The 24280-nt window shown below is 41.5% G+C and overlaps 1 long non-coding RNA gene across 10 annotated transcripts in view; it reads right to left on the reverse strand.

Annotated features, from left to right (window-relative positions):
* Positions 1 to 23925, reverse strand: part of LOC137376478 (uncharacterized) — a 193514-nt gene extending 169589 nt beyond the window's left edge. For all 10 annotated transcript variants that reach the window (XR_010976235.1, XR_010976229.1, XR_010976232.1 and 7 more), the window contains exon 1: positions 23214 to 23925. This is a non-coding gene — a long non-coding RNA (uncharacterized lncRNA). The remainder of the gene's footprint in view (positions 1 to 23213) is intronic.
* Positions 23926 to 24280: the final 355 nt, after the last annotated feature.

Consider the following 24280-nt stretch of genomic DNA (forward strand, 5'->3'; position numbering starts at 1 on the left):
ATTAAACCTATAAGACAGGAAAATTGAGACTTCCAGGCTCATTATAATTTTTAAATGACTAAGCTATCTCTTGGGAGTGGGTTGGCTGTCCGCTCCCTGTCCAGCCTCAGTTAAACCCAGAAGTGGGTGGGTTGAAGGCGGTTTGGGGTCAAGTTTGAGATTTTTTAAAAATTACATTTCACCTGACTCCAAACCACCTGTTTTGGAGGGGGTGGGGGGCGGGGGGGGGGGGGTGGGGGGGTGGGGGTTAAAATTAACCTCACTGTCTCTACCACATCCCTGCATAAAGTCTGAACTAGCTTCTTATGGGGCTTCCTGTTCTCAGTCGTCAGGGATAATTCTCGTTTGGACATTATTTCTACTAGAAGCACATCCACTGAGGCATCATTAATTCTGGGGGCCTTTCTTGCTGCTGACCTTCCCCCTCTTCCCTAATGCTGCTTCGTCCTTAATCATTGCTGCACTGTTCTACTGCACCTCACCAAAAATATGTTTGACTTTTAAATTAACTGTAGTGTTTTAAAAACTGCAGTACCACTGAATGTCCCTCCACCCTGGCAGTGTTAAACCACTAGGCACCAATTTTATCACTGCCACATAAATAGTGAGACCCTTCTGTAGTTACTTGAGCCCTTTAGTGTTAGACTCACATAGTTGAGTGAATCCTCACCTTGCTCCTAAATTGCCAATGGGAGTGAAATTTAGCCCATACTTTTTAATGGGATATGCTGGGCCAGATGGGCAACAATAAAAATCTACCTCTAGCTTGACTGCCTCTTTTTTTAAAATAGAAAAATATATTTCTCTTTCCGACATTTCTGCTAGTTATTATAGGCCTACCGTTCTCTCAGTTTGAAGTGAAAGGGATATAGCTTTGTGTAAGGTCTACTGAGTAAAAGCACTTTGACAGATTTCTTCTTTAGCGGGATTCGCAAAAATGTTTTTTACTGTAGTCTGTACATTTTAACATGACCACATTCTCAGTGTTGTAGATTATTAATACGTCAGTAGTTCTGACAAGACAGACATTAGAGAGATTAAGTAGCTCCCTTGTGAAGATGTATGTGTCTGTAAAGTGTGACTGTCTGACTTCTGTGCCAAATTGTACTGTGGAAGTTATTTACTGGGAGCACGCATTGACTGCATCTTCCTGCTCTCAGTTTAATTCCATTGTTTACTGTAGTTCTACAATTTAGAGCACGTCAAAAGTCATCTCCCCAAAATTTTGCCCTTACCTACATATCTATAGTGATAAATTCCAACCCGAATGATAAAAAAGACAATTACGTTTTCTCAGTTACACTGCTGTAGTTGGCTGCTCAATCAGCAATGTTTTTAAGCTACAATATGCATTTTGTAGAATGTTTAGGAAAGACTGCAAAAAATGGTACTTGCACCTTTCTTCCAAAAGTTAAACTAATTTTTAAACACCATGGCACTTAACATTAGAAGCTTGCTTTATTACAGTTTAACATTGGCAACAATTTTATTCTGTGAGCCTGTAAAATGTAACCATTAACTCTTGCATTGAAGTGAGTGTAAAAATGAATTGGGGTATCACCTATTTTCCAGTAGGGTAAAATAGAAGGATATACACTTGAAATTTTCATGGTTAGAAAGAGAATTCCCAAAGATAATCTAAGCAACTTGTTCATGGTGGTGAAATATTGAAATACCATAGGATATAACTTAAAAATGAAAAAGATAGGAGTAAAATGGAAGCCAGATATAGTATATTATTCAAAGGGCAATTGACCTATAAAACAAATTACCAGGAAAGGTGTTTGAAGCAAAGGATATAAATAGATTCAAGAGGCCATTAGAAATGCTTTTTGGAGAGAGAAGGAATTAAGGCATATGGCGACAAGATGAATAATTGGGAATGATGTATCAAAAAGGGACAGGCTTCTTGCGCCTAATATCTTTTTCTTGTTCCCAAAAAGCATCTGCGGCACCCGTGCACACTTCTGGTGCTGGCTGAGCTGGATACCATTTTGGGGAGGGTGTTCATGCGCGCACAGGGAGCATCCACCGGAAGTATGCTGAGTAGGCAGGACGTGACGTCAATCAGCATAGAATGCTGATTTGACGCCAGCGCTGCCATTTTAGAGCTCAACACTCCAGGTAATAGCCTTTCTTAACCTCACACAGGTGTGTAAAGAGTTCTTTGTGTTGTCTTATGCAACATAAATGAGGTGTGTGGAGTCCAGTTCATTGAAGATCTCTAACAGGTTTATTTACAGCTAAACTATTATATACAGTACAGAGCAAACTATTTACAGAACCTTCATCTGGGTGTTACAGTTGCAGAGTGATTCTTGATTGTGGTCACATGACTACATGACTACTTAGCTCATTAGTGTACTAAGATCTTAAAGGGACATCACTCTTAAGGCGATCACACAAGAAGGTGAACACGTGTTCAGCAGCAGGAAGGATTCCCCCCCATCAGTGCTATTTAAAGTGATCAACGATTTTCAGGTTAGTTGCTGATTGATTTCTACTGCTGCTTGCTGCAATTGTAGAAGTGTCCAGTGGTTTCCATAGTTGTTTAAAGTTGTTGAAGTCTACAGCCAGGGAGTGATGTGGCACATGCTAAAGGACTTTTGTCCTGACTTCAAGGCTTCTACACAGACTGCTTGCTCACAGACATGGACACAGTAGTTTGTAAACCCCTTGGCCGACAGCATAATAGGGAGAAAGAGCAGAAACAACACAGAACTGGACAAGCTGCTGTGAGACGGAGGTGTAGGAGGCAGAGAAGGGCTCTCAACTGAAGCCCCATCAGCCCAAGGGTATTCAGGGAGCAATTCTTCTACCTCAACCTCAGTGAGGAACAGTGTGTCGGATGTTTTCGCTTCACTAAGGGCGTCCTTACTGAAATCTACCACCTGAGCCACAACTGCAACCTCAGCGCAGGGCCAGGATGGCAATACCAGTGGTTATGTAGATAACCATGGCCATGAACCTTTATGCATCTGGCTTCTTCCAGGCTGGAGCAGGCAATATTTGCAACATCTTCCAGTTCGCTGTTCACCTTTGCATAAGGGAGGTTCTGTATTCCAAGACAGCTGAACACATTTCATTCTGTCTTCCCAGCGAGAGTGAACATGCAGCTTTGTGAGGATTGCAGACTTCCCCATGGTGCAGGGTACCATTGACTCCACGCATGTCGCTTTGCGGACGCCTCATGTCAACTCTGAGATGTACTGCAACCAGAAGGGAGTCCGCGCCCTCAATGCCCAGCTGGTTTGCAACCATACTCAGCATTTCATGCAGGTCAGTGCCGGGTATCCCAGCAGCAGTCATGATGCCCTCATTTTGTGGCAGTCTGCTGTACCATCTGCATTTGAGCCATCTCGACAAACCAGAGGTGGCTACTGGGTGACAAGGCTGACCATAGAGCTCATGACTCCAATGCACAACCCATACACATGTGGGCAGCACGCAGATAACAAAAGCCATGCAAATAATATTATAGGTTTTTAAAATCAATTTTGAAACAAAATGTTACAAATAATGCCAGCAGTTCTCTTTAATTAGACTGTTCTGATTAATACTTCTACTGTTTGTCGTCTTTTTATTTACTGATTATTATTGAGCTTAATAACAGTATTCCTAAAGATTCTTTACATTATTAATACAAAAGCTGTTGAATGCTGTTGGAAATGTAAGTTGAAAGTAACTCTGGGTTCTGAAAATATTATTTAGACTAACTGACCACTGTAGTTAATCTGGACCCAATGAAATGCCTCAGAATTACATGTGGCATTCCTAATTTGACTTGAAGTTCTTTGGTGAAGGCCATTGAATCCAATATGAATTTAAAGTGGAAAGGAGAATGCATGTCTTGTACTTTGTACTACATGTCACAGCGGGTCTTTCCTCCGTTCAAATTTCCAGCACAATAACAGTCCCAGGAATAAAATAGATTGAGGATTGTACAGAAAAAGTCCCCCAGCATTCATCCTCTCTCCTGTCTCACCATGGAGTCAATATGGGCAAACCTAAGATAAACAAATGCTATTAAGATAAAAGTGACAATACTTAATTCCAGCTGCAAAAACAGCACTGAAACCGAGCAACATTTTTCTCCCTTCCTTCACAGTACAATCAGCTTTTTCAACTGAGCGGCTGCTACAGAGCCACGGGTTAGTTGTCAGAATTAGAAAAACCATATTATTACTGCAGTTCAGACAGATTTTATGAGAGGCGCCACTGTCATTCAATTATCAGATGATGACTGCACTTGACTAAAAAGTTAATGGTTAGCTCATTGGAAAAAAACAGTCACACTTAAGGACTGTTCAGATTTTCTAGCATTTTAAATCTGTAAAATGATATTGTTTTCCCAAGCTCCTCCAAATCCTGCTTAAAAATTGTCAGATTGTAAGGTTTGACCTTTTTTGCTGTTTGAGGTTTTGACGTGGTATTTTCAAATTGCTTTCCTTCTGCTCCCAAGCGTATGATATCATAATCATATAATTTACATCAATACCGTACTTGTTGAAATTCTGAAAACTGCAATTACATGGATTCGTTCCATAATGTAACTATAGTCCTTAAAGGTTGTCAATAATGATAATTGTGAATTGGTTAAGCAAAAAAGCAATGTTGAATGACAGTTTACAATGCTCAGCAGGTCTTTGTCTACAGGGTAGGCAGTGGGTACCACAATCTATAATCTTGGTTAACAAATTGATTCAACAGAACCAATGACAGAGAAATGGACATGGTGGAGTTCAGAAATCTAGGAATAATTCAAGTTCAACAACTTTGTTGTCTCTGGGCTGAGCACACATTATGAAATGTTACCCTCGCAAAAAAAACTATTTCATTCTATTTAGCAGAGACCCATGTGTATGATTTGTGAATCAAAGGATGTTACAGGCACTATAAGGCCTGTTAATTGTATGCCTCTTTTAAGTCTTTGTAAAGGATGTATCTTTAGGATCTCTGCAAGGGGAGGGGAAGGAGAAATATCTACAAACCTTGTAATGATACAGAATAGATTATTTTCCGATTTTCCAGTTTTGTTTGGAGTCATTTTAATTAATTCATAGGCAGGTGAACGTTTTATGTTATTAACCATCATTACCAAATAATTATTGAATTATTAGTAACAACCTATTTAATTTATTTTTTTTATACAAGCATGGTCAAAAGGCAACAGTGCTGCATTTCTGCAGGAGCTTCTCCTGATCTCCCACTGTGAGCTCAGCAGGAGACTAATGGAACCCCTGGAGAAATGGCTACTTGGCTGTTTTTGTGGGGTTCAGCTGATTTTATCCAGAAGTTACAGCAGTAGGTTGGGGCAAGTCCTGCTGAAATTCAGGGTCAATAATGCATTAAATGTTTGCAAAGCTAGCTACCTGTTGAATTTATAAGCCTAGAAATCACTCTTGAAGTGCTCTTATGCGCTAAACTGCGGGGTATTAAAGGCTCCATGAGATTTGAGTTGCTGGCTCCTCAACCAAGGGCAATCTCTGTTGAGGCATCCTCTTCTGCTCCCCACTCCTCTAGTTCACCCAGGCTTCTGAGTTAATTCCTCATCCAGACTATCTTTGTTCATCACCACCCCATACCCATCCATACTTCTGGGTGGAAGTTCTGAACTGGTGAGTGAGAGAGGGCAAGTGATGCTGGGATGAAAGAGAAGGCCCATAGCCAAATGCAGAGGGATCAGTCTCCTCTTTTTCCTCCTTCACCACTCCTCCTCCTCCTCATCATCATTCTCCTCCTCCTCCTCCTATGGCTCCTCCTCCTCATTTCCCTCGCTAAACTGTGATTGATCTGTGGAAGAGGAAGAAATGATTTGAGAATGGATGTACATCATCCAGTCAGAGGAATGAGATAAATTAGGTAAAGATAATTATGCTGTGGACTTTATTGCTGTAGGCCACCACTGTAAGCTAAAGCAACAAATGTTATTAAGGCCTTACACACATTCGCCTACCATTAGCACTGCCCTTTGACCTCTCCATTCTGCACAGCCAAAGCAAAATGCCTCCCAGTAGCTCCATTGCCACCTCGTAAGGAATGAGCTGTCTGATGTTAGATCTGCCATTTTCTTCTGAAGCGAGACTAACAACAGTAGGTATTAAACAATCATCTGAAGCATTTGTCCCAAGTGTTGACAGACAGCTGATGGAACAGGGAGGACAAGTGCGAAATGGGCCTTGCAACATGAGAGGTTGGAGTTGTAAGGATCTGCATACAAGAATGGCTTGTGTTTGAAGCTCCAAAAGCCCACTCCAGGTGGACCACAATGATTTGTGGATGTTGCTTTGACTCCAATTAAGACGTGTGAGTGAAGACAGGATGGGGGTGGGGGGATTCCCATGGTGTGAAAGTAAGTAGGGGCAGTGGCAGTTCTTTTGTCTTCCTTGTCCTTGTCAGGTCATTGAATATTTTCCAGCAGAGTCTTCAATCCTGAGAGGGGTAGCGATGTACAACTGCCACATCCCACCACGTGGCTCTAAATACTTCTTTGACTGGTTTCCCTTGAATATCCCCAGACATCCTTATCTGTACATTCTCATCTGCTCCATCAACACCTCCAAGTCAGCATCAAAGGAAGCTCTGAGCTCTGCACTTTGGATGTATTGGCACCAGGGATTTGGTTGGGACTAAGGAGGTTGCTATGACCCCACCAAACACTTGGAAATTCTGCTGACCACACCACATCCCCCTCACCCCCCCCCCACCAATTATCTTCAGTAGAAACTGAGGTAAGTGTTCACGGGTGTTGAAGATACTGCAAAACTAGAAGAAAAATTACTTACCTGCTGGTTCTTCAGGAAGCTGCAAGCTACTCCCACTTTAAGTTGCTGTAGGTTTCTAATTGCTGCAACAATAGTTTTCCTCTCTTCTTTTGCCACCCTTCCCCGGCAAAGTATTTTCCTCATGTTTAATATGGGATTTGTTCTCTCAGTGCCATTTGTCATCAGCAGGTAAAAATCTGGTCCTGCTGACGTTCTAGTCGTCCAACGGGTTTAAAGCAGCTGCAATCGAGCCTAATGCAATAAAAATGTTTCAAGGATTTCTGTTTAGTGAGTGGTTATTTTAACCATATCCACCCAGGGGGAAACTGCTGGAATCGGAATGACCCCTGGTTTACATCCCTCCTGAATTTACTTTCTATTGAGAGAGAAAGACAAGTAAAATTAAGCAGGTGTGGCACTGGCGGCCGACCTGGTCCCATCGCATGATTTAGGTTAAAATGGCTCCCTTTGTCTCTGAAGCGAGTGACTTGAGGGAGCCACCAAGCTACAAATTTCAAAAATATGTAAGTTGCCTTATCCAGCTATTTGCATATCTGGCAGCTATTGTTGAATTTCAAATCCAAGAATCACAGACATCTACTTAGGGTATATTTAATTATCTTTGGCTGTTAAAATTAGAGATAGTTGGCCTGAAACTTTTAAACAGTCTCGTCAGACCAGTTGGTGAGAATATCAGAAAAGAATAACTACACATAAAAAGCAAAATATGAAATATAGTTTCACAAATACAAAAGCAAAATACTGCGGATGCTGGAAATCTGAAACAAAAACAGAACATGCTGGAAATACTCTGTCGGTCAGGCAGCATCTGTGGAGAGGAAAACAGAGTTAACGTTTCAGGTCTGTGACCTGATGAAAGGCTATGAAAGGATTTGAAAACAAGGATATGAATTTTAAAATTGAGGTGTTGATTAACCAGGAGCCAATGTAGGTCAGCAAGCACTGGGCTGATGGGTGAACAGAATTTAGAGTGAGTTCAGACATGGGCAACAGAGATTTGGATGACCTCAAGCTTATGGGGGGTAGAACATGGGAGTCTGGCCAAGAGTGCATTAGAATAGTCAAATCAAGAGATAACAATGACATGAATGAGGGTTTCAGTAGCAGATATGCTGAGACAGGGTTGAAGTTGGACAGTGTTACAGAGGTGGAATTAGGCAGTCTTAGTGATAGCACGAATATGTGGTCAGAAGCTCATCTCAGGGTCAAATATGACATCAAAGTTGCAAACAGTCTGGTTCAACCTCAGTAACTAAGGAACAGAGTTTGGAGCAGGCAGCAAAGACAATGGTTTTGGTCTTCACAATATTTAATTGAAGGAAATTTCTGTTCATCCAGTACTAGATGTCAGATAATTTAGCGACTGCAGAGAAGTCGAGAGAGGTCACGGTGAGGTGGAGATGGGTGTCTTCAGTGTACATGTGGAAAATGACTTGTGTTTTTGGATGATCTCACCGAGAGGCAGCATGTAAATGAGTAATAGGAGGGGGCCTAGGGTAGATCCATGGAGAACATCAGAGATACAGTGAATGAGTGGGAAGAGAAGCCATTGTGTAGGTAATTCTCTGGCTGTGACTAGATGGAGAAGAATGAAACCAGGTGGGAGCAGTCCCATCCAGCTGGATGCTGGTGGAGAGGTGTTGAAGAAGGATGGTGTGGTCAACTGTGTCAAAAGGTGCTGACAGGTCAAGAAAGATGAGGAGGAATAGTTTATCTTTGTCACAGTTACATAGGATGACAATTGAGTTTTTGATAAGAGCTGGGTGGAAACCTGAGTGGAGGGATTCAAACATAGAGTTCTGGGAAAGATGGGCATGGATTTGGGAGGTGACAACATGTTCAAGGGCTTTGGAGAGGAAAGGAAGGTAGGAGATGGGTGGTAGTTTGCAAGGATGAAGGGTTCAAGGGTTGGTTTTTTGTGGAGAGGATGATGATGACAGATTTGAAGGAAATGGGGACAGTATCAGAGGAGAGATAACTATTAACAATATCAGCTAACATGGGAGCAAGGAAGGGAAGTTACTAATGGTGAACCATTTAATATTTTCCTTATTTTGAGGAGTTACTATCTAATATTTAATTTCCATATATATATATATATGGAAATTAAATATTAGATAGTAACTCCTCAAAATAAGGAAAATATATATATAAATACTGATTTATTTGCTCATTTATTTATTGTTCAATAAGTTCATTTAGCAGTTGAAGCCTAAAATAAGTTTATTTTATGGTATAATAAAAGCAAAAAACCGCAGTTGCTGGAAATCTGAAATAAAAACAGAAAGTGCTGGAAATACTCAGCAGGTCAGACGGCATCTGTGGAGAGAGAAGCAGAGTTAATATTTCAGGTCTGTGACCTTTCATCAGAACTGGCAAAGGTTAGAAAATAATTAGGTTTTAAGCAAGTGAAGTGGGTGGTCGGGTGGGGTGGGTGTTGGGGAAGAGAACAAAAGGGAAGGTGTGTGATTGGGCAGAGGACAGGAAAGATTAAATTAAAAAAGTTCTTCTGGGACAAAGGCAAAGAGCGTGTTAATGCTTGTGGTGAAAGACAAAGCATTAGTCCAGAGAGACTGTTAATAGCGGAATAATGAGCAGCTTTATCTACATGAAAAACAGGCATATGGTTAAAAAATAAAATAAAACAAAAATATAAAAAAAGGCCAATCATGCTCTGAAATTATTGAACTCAATGTTCAGTCCGCAAGGCTGTAGAGTGTCTAATCGAAAGATCATGCGCTGCTCCTTGTGCTTGCATTAATGTTCACTGGAACACTGGAGCAGGCCAGAGACAGAAATGTTGGCATGAGAGCAGGGGGGTGTTGAAATGGCAAGCAACCGGAAGCTCGGGGTCATGCTTTCGGACTGAGCAGAGGTGTTCTGTAAAGTGGTCACCCAATCTGCGTTTGGTCTCCCCAATATAGAAGCGACTGCATCGTGAGCAGCGAATACAGTATACTAAATTGAAGGAAGTACAAGTAAATCGCTGCTTCACCTGGAAGGAGTGTTTGGGGCCTTGGATGGTGAGGAGAGAGGAGGTAAAAGGGAAGGTATTACACCTCCTATGATTGCATGGGAAGGTGCCATGGGAAGGAGACTTGTCGCTTGCCATTTCAATATCCCCCCACCCCCTTCACTTGCTTAAAACCCAATTCTTTTCTAACCTTTGCCAGTTCTGATGAAAGGTCGCAGACTTGAAACATTAGCTCTGCTTCTCTCTCCACAGATGTTGCCTGACCTGCTGAGTATTTCCAGCACTTTCTGTATTTATTTAATAGTACTCTGTTTTCAAGTTGTGAGAAGAAGCCTGTGGATGCACAGGATAGATTGAGTAGCTGAGGAAAGTTTATTATCCTGGGCATGCTTCACTGATTAGAGTAGTCTACAATATGGATGTTAAAATATCTAGAGTAAGACAGGCAGAGAAGATCCAAACATATAACAGCATATTCTTTTATCAGACAGGATGAGCTGCAGGATGAACAGATGTATGTCATTATCTGTGCAATCTAAAGTGACAAGACTGTCACTAAAGAGCCAGGAAGTTGACACAGGAGTACTTTGTTAAAAGGATATATGAAGCTGCAGAGAATCTAAGTCAGCCTTATATGCCATTCAGCAATAACAGTCAAATAATTAGTCAAAGGAGAATGGCCAGCATATGCTTGCTGAAATTAAAAATGTGCAATTTGTAATATTAATCTGTAACAAAAATGTGAAAAGAATGTTGCCACTTTGAAGTGGCTTGTTCATTGTGGGAGACATTCTGCATGTAGTTTAGTTTAGTTTAGAGATACAGCACTGAAACAGGCCCTTCGGCCCACTGAGTCTGCGCCGACAATCAACCACCCATTTATACTAATCCTACACTAATCCCATATTCCTACTACATCCCCAACTGTCTCTATATTTCCCTACCACCTACCTATACTAGGGACAATTTATAATGGCCAATTTACCTACCAAACTGCAAGTCTTTTGGCTGTGGGAGGAAACCGGAGCACCCGGAGGAAACCCATGCAGACATAGGGAGAACTTGCAAACTCCACACAGGCAGTACCCAGAATTGAACCCAGGTCGCTGGAGCTGTGAGGCTGCGGTGCTAACCACTGCGCCACTGTGCCGCCCCATATGTACTATAGATAGTTAATACAGTTGCTAAGCCAAATGAAGTATAATGACACGTGTTCAAATACATGCACATAGAAATGAATTATGGAGGGCATAAAACTGTCAAAATGTTTGCATCATTTCCCCTCTTTCAGTCATCCAGATGTTGAATAATTTTGGTGCGCAAGCAGGCGTGCAAGGTAAATAATGTGTAATTTTTCTGTTTTATGGTTATTAATTTTTATTCAGAATCTTGAGAGTTCATCCAAGGTTCTGAAGGTCAGCTGGGAGAACACAATGTGTATGTTGGCTCTATATTCTTTATATACTACAAAGATCTGATTCTTCCAGTTAATGATGTTTGGACATTCACTGGATGATAGATTGTTATTTTTAGAGTGCTTTCCAAAAGCACACGGCCAGATCTCATATTTTGCCATTTTTGTACCTGGTCTGCATGATGTAATTGACAAACCTGCCTTTGGCGGGGTTATCAATGTTCCCAGATACTGTTGCTGATTCATTGAGAACCAATACTGTATTGTTAAGTACTTTGAAAACCAAGGCAGAGGAAATGGAGCTTGATTGTTGTGGGCTTTAATTCTAAGCTCCCCAAACTTTGATTTATTTCTCTTTAGGTCGAATAAGGTGTTACAAACTTTGCAGATATGAAAAAGGAAATCAAGATTTACAAATTTGAATATTATCTGAATCATGCAAAAAATGGAGGTGTCTGTTACCAAACATTTTTGAAAGGTATCTGTGGTTCCTCTTTGATTTTCAATTTTGCCTTCTTCTGCAGATACTTTTCAGTCTCTTTGTTAAGCAATGATAAACCACTTTGGTTTTGTTGAAGGCAGTACATGATGCATAAGCATTCCGTGTTAATCAGGTAGTTGGATGCAGCAGTTGTACAGTCTGATGTGGCAACTTGAGCAAAGTCTAAGCCTGCCAGAAATGTTTCCTGATGCACACAAACAGGCGTTTGACTTTAATCTGTATATGTGAGTGTTTCATGTTGTGATGGCACATTGGTTAGTATGTTAAGATATGTTTGATAAAATAAGTGTAATCATTTGACTCTACTTTTATGCAAATATATATGTAATCACAGGAAGTGATGTAATATCACATGTTGCAGCCATATTGTCAGTCAGTAGCATGTGTAAGCAGAAGCAAGAAGAAGCCTCCCAATAAAACTCTGTGTTCAACTTCTATGTCAGCCTTTTGACTGTGTTTGTATTAGTCAATAGCCCCAGATAGTACAACATTTCAGGCTTGCCACTTGCTGCAGTCCTGGCATGCAGGATACCTGTTTTAATTGGGTGGCCATGGTTGCTTGGCAATGGTAAACATCCTGGAGGTCATAGAACGCACATAGTAATATCAACTTAAGTGTATTTTAGCCATGTCTTTTTATGTTCATGTTTAGGTGCTCTGGAGCTTTGTGCCTGTTTTTGTGAATTATTCATATTTTCCTAGCAATCTGACCAGCACCAATGAGGTGCAAAATGGGAACTCCCCATCTGATGTGTCTGGATGGAGAGGAAGACCTATGGAGGGATGCCTGGCAGGTCAGGCAGCATGAAAGATACTTAGATTTTCCTTTGTTTGCTGTCTGTTATGCGGAGAATTCAGGGTGAAAATAGGGTGGGAAAGCTGAAACAATTCCTCAGCAGTCAAAAACTTTGTTGTAGTGTTTCTCTGCTGAGCTGTGGGTGTTTTTTGCTGCTTGATGTGGCTACAAGAATAGCTCAGAGGTTGAGAATTCTTCAGCGAGTAACCCACTTTCTGACTCCCCAAAGTCTGTCCACCATCTGCAAGGCACAAGTCAGGAGTGTGATGCAATATTCTCCACTTGCCTGAATGAGTGCAGCTCAAGCAACACGCAGCAAGCTCAACATGATCCAGGGCAAAGCAGCCCGCTTATCGGCACCCCATCGACCACCTTAAACATTCACTCCCTCCACCACAAATGCACAATGGCAGCAGTGTGTACCATATACAAGATGCACTGCAGCAACTCCCAAGCCTCCTTTGCCAGCACCTTCCAAACCCACGACCTCTTCCACCTAGAAGGACAAAGGCAGCAAATGCATGGAAACACAACAATCTGCAAGTTCTCCTCCAAGCCACACACCATCCTAACTTGGAAATATATCGCCATTCCTTCACTGTCATTGGATCAAAATCCTGGACCTCCTTCCCTAACAGCACTGTGGGTGTACCTGCACCAGATGGACTACAGTGGTTCAAGAAGGCGGCTCATCACCACCTTCTCAAGGGCAATTAGTGATGGGCAACAAATGCTGGCCTAGCTAGTGACACCCACATCCCATGAAATGAATAAAAAAGGACAAAAACATTGAAATGATGTGCTGATTTCCAACAGTGAAATTTCCTCTTACTGCCTATATTACACCTCAAAAAAATCAACGCCGGTATGAATGAGGGCTTTCTGCTTGTGAGGCAATGTTAGACAGGAGGAGTACATTTAAAGGTCACCTTATTAGGACAGTGTATTTGATTCAACTTTGCTTTTCTAGGGGACTTTTTAAAATCTCCAGCTTGCTAATGACTTCAGCATTGCTATTGATACAATGAAGACTTGTTAACTTTTAGCCATAAAGCACAGGATACCATCAGCTTCCATGAAGGATTTTCCTGCCAGTGTTATGTAGAGGAAGAAGAGACCAAATTACGAAGGGGCAGTAAAGTAAACAGGCAATTGAGGCCTCACTTCAGGAAGAGGTCACCTGGAAGAACCTGTTGCCAGTGTGTATAGCTCAAAAGGGACACCTTCCCCAAATAAGATCCAACTACATAATTAGTCCTGCTATTATGGCAACTATGGGTAGGATTTTACTCTGCCCTTGAAGACAGGAAGGAAGATGGGGAGCACACAAAGTGGAAAGAAGTGGCGTCAGGGAACGTGCCTGACATCATCCTGCCCCACGCTATTTGTTCTGTGCTGGGGATGTTGGAGGACAGTCCTCCCACCCAAGGCCAATTGAGCCACTTAAGTGGCCAATTAATGACCACTTAGGGGCAGCATCCCGCCTCCGCTCAGATTTCACCAATGTTTGAAGGGCCCACTGCCACGGTGTCGGGGCGGGGTGGTTCCCTCCTCTGGGGGCAATCCATGGCCTATGGCGGTCACCCCTGGTGGCGATGGCCACCTTAATGGCAAGACCCTCTCCCATCCTCACCAACCACACCCCCTCAGCATGGCTTGCCTGACTGGCCCGACAATCCTGATCCCACTTACTTGCGTCCCGGGGTCTCTGACATCTTGCACTGGAGGCCTCCTGCAGTACCAGCAATGGCCACTGCTCCCAGTGGCACTGCTGGTACTGCAGAACTCCAGCCCACTGGTTGGTTGGCAGTTCTGGAAGTGGGAGCTTGACCCTTAAATGGATGGTGTCCCTGATGGCAGTCTGTTAATTAGCTGCCTGCCAGAACCCCCATCACCAGGATAAAATCCGACCTGTGTCAATTAATTCATTTGTGACATCTTACTCTTCTCTACAACAACCAGGGCTCTTATTTGAAAAACATTCTGCTACTCTTTCTGACAGACATTCCCCACCTTGCACCCTCCCCATCCCCCTGTTCAATCTGCACCTTTCTATGTGTTTGGCTGTGAGTAAAGAAACACTTGCAGGGAAGGAAGGGCATGTGAAGGATATTCTCTTATCTCCTGAATATTGTTGTTTTCTGTAGGTGGTGTTCAAGATATTGAGGGCAAGGTGGCTGTAATTGGAAAACACCCTTATTAATGTTCATTGTTCTGAGGTGTTACTGCCTCCTTTTACCTTGGCTGCTCTGGTGAGGTCAGTGAACTTCATCCAGACTAGTTGTGTGGAGGTTTTCATGCCCATCATGGAACTCACCTCTTAGTGTCAATAAAGCAGAATCTTCCTTTGCCAGGTTTCAGCCCACAACACCTCAATTGAAGAGTCTGCACATTTGGGAGTTCCGTGCCTCAGATACTGCAGTGATCAAAATTGTTTCAGACACAAAATTGGCTGTTGTCCCCCTTTAAGCTACTGCACTCAGTTTAACGCTGGAACAACATGGGAATTCCCTCCCTATAGAGGATTACAAGAGGATCACAATATGGTCAAACTGGGAGGTGGGGAAGTGCAGTCCTGGCACAGTTCCAGCAATAAACGCACTACTGAGACTGTGCCCATTGATCAGTACCCACACACCTCCAGCAACAGATAGAGGTAGAGATGGAGGCTCAGCTTGTCAAAATTGGGACTGCAGACCCCCGATGGCATCATTAAGATATATAAATGCTTGACTATCCATGAAAGAAAAGGAAAAAAGTATTTGCAATTATATTGTAACTTTCATGTGCTTAGAATGTTCCGAAGAACTTCACAACCAGTGAAGTACCTCTGAAGCATAATCACCATTGTTATATAGGAAACACGGCAATTTATGCAATTGTGTTGTTGAATGTTTCTTCTGAAATAAAAAATGCTTTCACTGATACTGTATAATAGGAGGCATAATTACCTGTTTGACGGGTCATAGCATATCTTGGGGTGAAGCTGGAGGGGAGGGGTCCAGCAGGCCTAGTAAGGAATGCCACTTCCATCTGTTCCTTACAGGGGAACATTCAGTAGACTGGGGCAAATAGTGAGAACTCCCTACAGCACTACAGTCTCACAGGGACTTTTAGTATAAGATTAGACCCAGTACACCAAATGACAATAAGTGTACAGGTCTCCTGAAGGGTGGTAGTGGATCCCACAGGGTGTTTAGGCCCACATCGTGGCCTAGACCTTGAAGATTGAAAGGGTCTTTTTTTCTTTATGTATTTGCACTTCCCAAGGAACCTGTTGAGGGTGATTATCAGTATTTCTGTGCAAGGTGGAGAAACAGCATCTCCCACTCCTAAATCTGGCAGTGAGACCAGATTTCCCAGCAGCTTGGGAGAGATGTGAAACTGATAGTCACCTTTGTCCCACTGGGCTCTTTTTTTCCCTTTCTCCCATGTATGTACTAATCTAGGCACTAATTCATTCAACATGTGGCTGTGTACTGTTTTATGTGTTTTCAATGTATATCACACAAGGGAAAACATTATTGAAATACTAAAATTAGGGCGCAGTGGACTGAGGTCATATTGGCAGGTATTTCTAACATTGTAAAGGGGGGAGTGTCAACAGCTATTACCATCTATATTCCTGAAACTATTTTCCCAAAAACATTATTCATGGTAGAAATGAAAAGAAAGGTGTGGGATTTCCAAGTTGTTACCCCATCAAAAAATAAGTCATATCTTCAAAACTTGTTTTTCTTCCAATTTAAAAATTTGGAAAAGTCATTTACTGAACAAATGAGTTTTTGTTGAATGTAGCCAATGATCGAAAAAGCAAAATTAATTGGCAACGTAATTATAATCAGGGATTAAGTGTCCTATTCCAATTTCTGACAGAGATCACTGCCTTGGGCACTAAGCCCAGTAGAGAACAGGGAAAACTTGAGTTAACAGCAACAACATCCTTAGCACATGTAAGTGTGAGTTCTCGGTTAACCCTAAACTGCAGCTTAAAGCTTTAATTTTTTTTAAGGTACCAAACTTGTCATGGCCAACTGATGCACAACTGCTTCCACTGGTGCTGCCCTCTGCTGATCTGTAGTAAAGCTGCCAAGTTGTGCCTTCCCTCACTTTGAACTGGAGTTAAAAAGATAAGACACAAAGGCCAGTTCCTCAGCATTATGTTTGGGTTGCAGCTCCCAGCAGTTTGTGAGCTGCGCAGAATTGATAAGTCCAAGTGCAGCTGGCACACCAAAACTCCCATTTTCACAGAACAAACAGATGCTTTTAGCAATCAGCTGCAACAAGATGCCCATTCTCAAGTAGTTTGAGGAATTAGTGTGAAGTATGATATTTACACCAAAAAAACTTGCATTTATATAGTCACAAGACATCCCAAAACGCTTTACAGCCAATGAAGTACTTTTGAAGTGTAGTCACTGTTGTAATGTAGGAAACATTATATTATAAGGATTAACTACTGTTAATGCATTGAATAAATTGATCAGTTGATTCAGCTGATTCTTTATAAATATTATTTACAATGAACTGATTACATACTAATATAAAAGCTCAGTGCAAGAGAGAGCCCAAAGACAATGCAGTGTTTTGACCCATTTATACTTTTTGGGAATAGGGAACAGGAAATTATTTTATCTCTGCAAAGTAACAAAGGAAAACCATTGCTTCTAGATCTTAGTTGTGTGCCTTTTGCAGAGTGAAATTGCCTAATTGGATTACAGACAGAATCTGAGGTCACACAGACAGCCCAACATTTCGTTTAAGCTCGTGCCACGTATGAGGAACGCATACTCTTAGTGATCTTGTAACAGAATCCAATACGCAGCCACCCATGAGAAAAGAGCCTACAGAAATTTTCACACAACTAGTAAACAAGATGGCTCCACCCTGTCTAAAAATTGACCTCATCGCACCATAGGGCCTCAGACTTTAATTTTGGATTGTTTCATATAATCGCTGCTCTGTCCTGTGTTTACGATCAGGACATATCTCTCCGAATCTGCTGCGTCTATATAACTCAAATTCTCCATGTGTCCTTTTCATGCATAGTTTGGCTGCCCTCCAGATTTGAGCTCATTACTTGTATCCCCTGCATTTTTCTGTTGGATTCTTTCAGCCCCTTGTCTTTTCCCACACCCATTTCCTGTCACCTTTCATTTCTCTCTTCTCAGGCACTTTGACTGTCCCAATCCATCCTCCAAATGATCACTACTTCTCTGCCTTTCTACACTCCTGCTGCTGTCCCAGGCTTGAATCCCCTTTGCATACTGTCTGTGACTTTGTCAGTATTGTTCAAAGGGCCCAATGAGGCATCTGTCACTGCTTTTTTATGAGCAGCAACTCCAAATTCCTCATTATTGTCTCTAACTGACCTTTCCTAGGGTACTTGCGGAAGACTGATTTCGTCAACCTCCTTTCTGTTCCTCTCACCCAAACCACCATGGATCCCTTGAACTCTGCTGGCAGACCAACACTCACTGTCTCTCTCTCTCTCTCTCTCTCTGTATTTCCAACCAGAATGTCTATTCACTCTTGTGGGTGGTTACATTGATATCCTGGCTTTGATTGCAACTTGACACGTAGTTGCTGACACCTTGCCTCTTACTGAAGTCTCCCCGCCAGGCTCTACTTTCCACCATCTGCCCTGTCAAACTGCAATAGCCTGGTGTGGCCCACATCACCAAGTCACATCTTGATCTGTCCCCTATTACTCTTCTGGAAATTTATCCTCCATTAAGCACCTCCACCTCTTGCCTCTCCTTTAAAGCCCTCATTGTCTACATTGCCCCCATCTCCAAACCCCACTGTGTTTCTCTCTAAGGTATCTTGCTCTTTTCCTCCCTCAGCCTCATCACTGAGTAACTTGTCATCCTTTTTGACTTCAATATCCAACTCAGGTCCTCTTCTCCACTCACTCCTTAACCTCTTCCAATCCCATAACCCTCTGCAACAGCCCCAGGAAATAGATGTCTCGCCAAGTCACTTAAAACCACACTTCCAAATTCCCAACTTCCTGGTCTTTGGCCTGTCATTTGCCACCTCTGTTGATTTGCTTAACTACTTCCTGATCTCAGCCTTTGTTGCCCTTGATCATCGGAAAACCTTTGCTATCTCCCATCCTGATCACTCCTCCTGGTATGGTCCTCATTTCCACTTCTTCAAGTCTAAGGGGCTTACACTTGAGTGCATCTGGTGCCCAATGGCTTAGCCAGATCAGACTGGACCACACTGAATTCTATTTGGTCTCAATCTCCTCAAACAAAACTGCTCACTACTCTAGGATCATCCTGGAGAGCAGTGATAACTTAATTTCCCCCCTACAAGTGATCTTCTTAAACTCTTCCCCCTTCGCCATTACTTCTAATAAAAAGTTTGAGGAGCTCATGGACTTCTTTGTCAGGCCACGTGCTTAGCTGCTTCCCTCTTCCCACTGCCCACCAAGCCAAACCTCCCTCCAAAGACCATCCTGCTGTAGTCCTGAACTCCTGTCTCTCTCTAATTTCCCTCTCATCTCCCAATGGTCTGTCCAAGATCACTTGTCCATAAGACCCATCTCCTGTTTTCTTAATCCCATTCCTACTTATAAGGCCTTAGGGAAACTCATACTAACTGAGAGTTTTCAGCTTATGTGAGTTTCCATGAGGGCCTGATGGAGGCCTCAAATTTTTAACAGGGAAAGGTAATTGACCCTAGAGGCGCAGTTACACGACTTGGAGCAGAAGATGAAAAAATAAAAATGTTGTCAGGCCTTTTTTGAAGAAATGGAATGGCATTGTTCCAACATTGCAACTGGCATGGTGGCACTATGCCACTCTTATCGTCCATTCAGGGCAGGTATGTTGAAGTGCTCTTGCAGGCATGATGAGCCCATTCTGGCCATGAAAATGGCCCCATGCCAGCAATTTGGGCATGGGTATATGAGGGTTCACCTCTGCTGAAATTGTGCCAGAAGAGTGGGACCCCAGGAATTTCAATGAACTTGTCTTTTAATGTGTACTCTACAGTGCATTTCTCTCGAGAGTTTTCTATTGACTATCAGTGTTAGGCGAGTGAGCATACAAGAGGTTAAACTTCTCAAATCAGTAGAAAGCATCAGGTTAGCTATTCATTTAAGAAACCCTGGGGAACAAACATAGACTTTTTAAAATCTTCTCTGGAAGTGCTTGTTTCATGGAATTTTGGAAAGACATAAGACAGAACATTGGAAGGTAAAGTAGCAAAAATAGCAATTTGAAACACAACAAAATGCAGGTACAAATGCAACATTTAGTGTAGATTACTATATCAAACATAAAGTAGATTCACCCAGAATTGCTAACTCAGTGCAAATACAGGATGTCATGCTACACTAATCTTTATTATAAACCCATATGTGCAACCAAATGCAACAAAGCTAATTAAACACACATGCAACAACTTAATAAAAGGGTCAAAAGTTAAGCAGTGCAACAGTTTCCATTTGTTCCTCGACTTTTCATTTACTGTTAGATATTAACAGATATTAACCAACTGTTATATATCGCCAGCAATTTTTTTTTAAGAGAACATAAAGTTGGACTGCTGTTAATTTATTTCCATTTCAATTCCTTCTTTATCACTTTTACTTCCCACACAGCTGACGTCTTGTTTGGTCATTAAAGAGCAGTGATAAATGTGTGATGCCACCTAATCCCCTTGAGGAAATCATCTTGGTACATTTCAGCTTGATTCCTGTAGCCAGATGATTCCCATAACCATTATGTTGATAAATGGATCTTTAGATGCGGACAACTGTAATGCAGCAAAGTTTATACTAAGCAGTGCTGTACAGAGTTGAATAACATAGAGAATAGTGGCTATGGGGGAGTGATTAAAAGGCAGTGGTCTCACTGAGGAGGTTCAAATTATGCTATGAACCTTGAGCAGTTTGCAACTATCACCTAAACTCAGAATTGAAATTACTACTTTGAAATTAACCTCTTGGTATCTGTTGTTTTTTTAAAAAATCTGTACTGCCAAGTTCCCTGGGGTGGTTTTAGCTTGCCAGTAGATAGCAATGTTGGTGTATGATGATGATGTCCACTGAAGGGTTAGTGATTGTAACATAGTTACTGATGTTTGTAAAAATAATGAAGTGGAAATAACAGCACCAAAATCCCTGGTGGTCTGTTGCGCTGCCAGATGTGCAGTGGTGAGGGATTTCCAGCCACTTAGTCTGGGCCGCCAGATTTGCGGTAGTGTTGGACTTCCAGCTGCCACTCTTAGCCCAGCATTGATCCCTTCTCAAATTCAGGAGGTGGAGTTATTTACAAGAAGGATGTGGGTACCTGCACCATTGTTGGTTCTCCCTGGATCTCTGCCCTGTGGAGTGTGGGGTTGGGGCAATGAGGGGAGAAATGTTTGTATTGTACCTTGTTGCTAGAGTACTAGTTGCTCTAGCTGAAGAGGTGAATTGTTTCAGAAAAATCCTGGCAATATCTTTGTCATTGGTTTCTTAGTGACAATTGCTGGACAATTAATTGAATGAACATTAGACCCCCAGTTCAACAACAGTAACAACAACAACTTGCATTATATAGTGCCTTTAACATAGTGAAATATCCCAAGGCACTTCATAGTAAATATTATTACATCATGCCAATGGTTTTTATGTTGACTGCAAAAAGATGGAATTGGTGTGATTTTTGGCAGAGTTAATAAGGACTGACAATACTAAGAAAATGAAGCAATACAATTAAAAGATGGAATAGTTTTCTACACAGTACATGATCAAGTTAAGCTGGTGGTTTGTGCTTCACTCACTCACTGGTGGAATCTTTTTTTCATTTTCAAAACTATTGTGGGAAGAGCTGGTTTAGCTCTTCACTAACTGCTCGCTGTCAGTGTGTGTTCTGTTTATTTTAATGTGCTTATGTTGACTGATATTGGGTTATTGCTGATGTCACCACATCTATTATCCTGTGACCTCTCACCATCTCCACACTGGCAACTCTTAAAACTGTTGAAGTAAAATAATAATTTCAAATCTCTTTAACTGTAATCCATAAAGGATTGATTACTTTTTTAAAAAACTCACAGTGAAATCTGATCTATGGCAATGGGAGTTAAATGGAAATAACACAAAATATTCCATTACCTTAATAACATTTTGATTTTCACCAGTCTTAGGAATAAGAATTCTCTTTTCTTGCTTTTATATTTTTAACTATGATTCAGTTTTTTCTTCCCTTTATCATTGCCACATATCATCCCCCTGATGGAGGCATGCCAATACGGTCTAACTTCTTCATGAGACAGTTTATTTTTCTCTGATCTGGATTAATTTTCCATGGGTGAAAAAAGACACAAAGAGCACTTAGGTAGCACATTAACACCTCTGTCTAAAACAATACATTGAATTGCTCTGATATGCTGTCAATATTGTTGCGTGGGTGAACATTGCAGCCATTTTATACCCACCAATGTTCCACAACTGAGTGACACTGAATGTAAATCTATTTCTAGTCCTGATGGTTGAGAGAAATGATGGCCAGAATGCCAGGAGAATTCCTGCTGTTCAATAAGTTCCATAGAATCATTAGTATCTGCCTGAATCGCCAGAACAAGCAAATGGGTTTAAAGTATCAAAGGACATCTCTGACTTGAAGTACACTGTCAGTATTACCTACAATGTGCTCAAGTCCTGAAGTGGGGTTTGAATCCTCAATCTTCTGACTCAGAGGTGAGAGTGCTACCTACCAACTGAATCAAGCTGACAAATATTGTTTGATGTTACATTTATTTTCATATTGTGAATTGATGCTAATTCCTTTATTAGGCAGTGAAGAACCCAGTTTACAAAGAATTTACATTCAACTCTTTACATTTCTGCAGTTGCTTTCACAGTGACTTTTAAAAGTGATCTAAATTTCAGAACTAAAACTGTTTTTACATCAGGCTGGATATGTTCACATTGCTTTCGGTATCAGGTCAGTAATACCTGATTGGGGTCAGATAGTTAATGGTTCACCGGCTTGGTGTTTCACAGATAAACAAACTCCAACAGGATTTCAGACTAAAAAAGGTAAAAGGCAACATAGTCAAAGTACAAAATTAAATCTTTCATGTTCTATTGTTAACTAAAGAAAGAAACAGTTAATTGTTTCACCTCAAGCTAACAGTTGTTTTTGACATCTATTAAATCACAGTTGTTTGGGTTTCTGGAACGTACATTATGTCCTGTAACCTTTAGCCTCCATGTACCATTACTACTGCATAAAAACAAGTATGTTTGCTTGGTTAGCTGTTGCCATCTGTAAATAACAAATTGGACCACCACCACATAATAAGATGTAATTTAATCCAAACTGATGGCCGGATGTATGTTTAAATGTTTTTTCTTTAAATTATTCCACCATTAATAAAAGGCAAAACATTTTATGGTTGTGAAATGTTCTAGATAAAGGTCACAATTAAGTTCCTTTGCCATTACAACAATAACTTGAATTTATATCGCGCCTTTAACATGGTAAAATGTTCCAAGGTGGATCACGTGAGCGCATTGAGACAAAAATTTACACTGAGCTAAAGAAGGAGACATTAAGATGGATGACTAAAAGCCTGGTTAGTGAGGTAGGTTTTAAGGAATACACAGGGACCTGTCCTCTGCAGGCAATAGGAACATGTCCAGGCGTTACACCTTTTTTGAATTGAACAAAAGCATGGGGGAACAATAGTTCCCTGGTCCATTCTCTATGGCAATGCCTCGACCAGAGTCAACTTACCAACCAGTCAGCACCCTTTTCTCATGCGGTATAAATTGTTGCTCCCTTCGAAATTTGGCATTCTTGCATCTGTCCTGATGAGTGCATGATGAAAAGCTTTAACAGCACGTCTCTTTTTTCAGCAATACTTAAATTTGAATTGATCTTCCTGCTCTGTGAAGCTCAATATCACAGTAGGTGCAGCAAGGTCTCACTAAACACTTTTTTTCTATATTTTAAAATTAAAATTGGCTGATTTTGGTCTTCTATTTGCATCAATTGTGAAAGGATTACCTTCCATTGAATAGTTAAAGTCTAAACACCATCTCATAATGATGTATGACATAGAGAGGAACTTGAAGGTGAAGGTATTCCCATAACGCTGCTTTCCTTGTTCTTCTCACTGGTATATGTCTCATGGGAGGGAGGGTTTGTTGAAGTAACCTTGGTAATTTGCTGCAGTGCCTCCTGTAAATCATAACTAGTGCGGTCAAGGTTGACTGATGGTGGAAGGGGTGGACATTGAGTCTGATGACAAGGACACTAATCAAGCAAACTGTTCTATCCTGGATGGTGTCAAGCTTCTTGAGTGTTGTTGTAGCTGTACCTATCTGAAAAAGTGGTGAGCATACCGGTAATCTCCTGATTTGAGCCTTGTAGTTAGGCGGAGAGGCTTTGAGAGGTCAGGAGGTGGTCACCCATTGCAGATTATGTAGTCTCTGTCCTGTTCTTGTTGTCGTAGTGCTGATATAAATAAAGAATTTGCATGTATATAACACTCTTCATGATCTCAGGAAGAAAGTCACTGAAGTACTTTTCTGATTATGTGCTCAAGTTTCTGGAGTAGGCTGCTACCTACCACTGTGACAAGGCTGATAGCTTGAGGTAGCTGGTCCAGTTCAGCTTCAGTCAATGATAACCCTCAGGATATCAATGGTGGGGGACTTGGTGATGGTGGTGCCATTGAATGTTAGTGGGAGGTGGTGAGGGTGCCTGTATGCATCTGAAGCCTGAATGGAACTACTATTCTCTCTTCAGCCATCATTGCTGAGTAAACGTTGTAATGGTGGTAGACAGGTGCAGGGAAT

Source organism: Heterodontus francisci, chromosome 13, assembly GCF_036365525.1.
Source record: "Heterodontus francisci isolate sHetFra1 chromosome 13, sHetFra1.hap1, whole genome shotgun sequence".
NCBI classification, from domain to species: Eukaryota; Metazoa; Chordata; class Chondrichthyes; order Heterodontiformes; family Heterodontidae; genus Heterodontus; species Heterodontus francisci.